Consider the following 2,328-nt stretch of genomic DNA (forward strand, 5'->3'; position numbering starts at 1 on the left):
GACACCGAGGAGGACACAATAGAATTGGCTATCTGTGGGCTCTCCTCAGATTTAAGCTAGCTAAGGGAAAAAGTAAGTTCACATGCCTGCTCCCAAGCCTCAGCTTTCTTGCTTCTAAAATGAAAATAACTGCAATCTAGCTTATATGATGTGTGACAGGTAGATCCAGTGGCTTCTGTGAACAGCAAACAAGATTTGAATGAATTTAGCTACTAACGATTCATTGCCTTCCTCAAATTTTCAGCTTTTCTAGTCACTTCAGCAGGACTGATAGTTTAAGTTTTCGAAGAAACTTTTGGCTTGGGATGCCTGCTTTCTTTGTAATTACTCTCATCAACAGTCCCCTGGGGCTTTTTCTTTAAGAACATTTCAAGTAGAAGAACAGCAGTTTAAATATGTGATCAGCACCACGGGAAGATTTAGTGTCGAGTTACTACATTGAAGGAAAAAAGGCTCTGTGTACTTGGCTCAGTGAGCTCACTTCAGGGGTTGGTTTCTTAACTCTTAACCCCAAGGCAGTGTTCAGTTTGTCCTCTGTTACAGTACAGTCATTGGGACATTGCTTAATCAGGTTCTTTCCATAGGTGAAGGCTATGGATCCCTGAGGGAACTGGAGATGTGGGATGGGGTGGATCTCCTCCCTTTTCCTCACTGCCAAAGTAAGGGGTGGTCTGCCTTTGCCTTTCCCCACCCCCAGAACCCTTCTTGTATATTCCTTTTTTAAGACATTTTCCCCCCTTCAGTGTTGCCCCCAAATTAATCCTATCTTGGTTTCACCTGTTGGAATTGACCTATTTGTAGGAATTGATTTTTAATTCACACCTGTTTCCTGAGCAAGGAAATAGTAGATGCAGATACTGTGCCTCAGTATTCTCATATATAGAATGAGGGGAATAGGGGCGCCTAGGTGGCTCAGTCATTTAAGTGTTGGACTCTTGATTCTTGCTTAGGTCATGATTTCATGGTTCGTGGGATCGAGCCCTCTGTGGGGCTCTGCAATGACAACACAGAGCCTGCTTGGGATTCTGTCTCCCAGTCTCTCTGTCACCCTTCCCACCCCATGCGTGCATTCATGTGCTCTCTCTCTCTCTCTCAAAGTAAATAAATAAACTTAAAAAAAAAAAAAAAAGAATGAGGGGAATAGATTGGCTAAGGCATAAGATGTATATATGAAATGTGAACTACTCTTTAAAAAAGTAACAAGCATTGTGAGAATGAAGAAGAAACAAGCTTTCTGGGTGAGGAGGCAGCATTTGACCCCAGAATCAGTGTTAATCATTGAGAAAGGAGTGAAAGAGACTCCATACTGATGAAGTAGCATGAGCAATAGCAAGGTGTGTTTGCCATGCACCAGGGAGACAGGAAATTTGTAATGGCTGGAGCACAGGGAGGGATCGGAGGGCAGATGAGAAGAAAAAAGTGGGATGGTGGGTAAGCTACGGCAGTCCTTGAAATACTTGTTCAGAATTTCATAGGTCAAGGAGAACCATGGATGTTTCAGAAGGCAGGGGACAAAGTTCGAGCTATTTAGGAAAAAGTATCTAGGTAAAGGACAAAAACAAGGCAGAGTAATACAGTAATTTGTGTGAGAGTCATTTCTGTAGAAGTGAAAATAAGAGGGCAGATCTGAGAGAGAGAATGATGTGGGAGTAGAGAAGAAGAGGGTTTTGAAGGAACCCAAGGTTCCAAGCCCATGGATACTGGGTGGGGGAGGACGCCACTGAGTAGGGGAACTGAAGAGGAGGTGTCTGCTAGGCTGGGAATGGGGATCTTCACGACAGACCATGTTGCATTTGATGGGCTGGCCGGATGTGCATCTGGATATGATCCTGGGAGTTCAGATCTGGAGATCAAGGGTGTAGTCAGAGCTGAAGATGAAGACTTGGGAGCTGTCATCACAGGGACAGTCGTTGAAATGGCAAATTGTTTCGCTTCCTCAATCACCTAAAGGAAAGCATGGGTTTCCAGTTGTGTGGGTGAGGGCAGGTGGAGGCATGTTTTCTGGTGCCTGGATGGCTTGTCCTGATCCCTGCACCACAGTCCTTGGATCTTTGAGATTCCAAGAAAAGAGCATATTAGCCTTATCCTCCTTCACTTAGCACAGCTTCTCCTGTCCTCCCTCAGTTGTCCAGCTTCTAATTCTGCAAACAACAGCTGGAGAGCGTGAGTGAGGGCCCACTCAGCAGCTGTGTGCGCTGGGAATCAAAAAGGCATCCGGGATGAAGATACTGTCTGGCTACAGCTGCTGCCAAGATGAGTGTGTGTGTGTGTGTGTGTGTGTGTGTGTGTGTGAGAGAGAGAGAGAGAGAGAGAGAGAGAGAGAGAGAT

This window comes from Crocuta crocuta, unplaced genomic scaffold (genome assembly GCF_008692635.1).
Source record: "Crocuta crocuta isolate KB4526 unplaced genomic scaffold, BGI_CrCroc_1.0 scaffold116, whole genome shotgun sequence".
Classification (NCBI taxonomy): domain Eukaryota; kingdom Metazoa; phylum Chordata; class Mammalia; order Carnivora; family Hyaenidae; genus Crocuta; species Crocuta crocuta.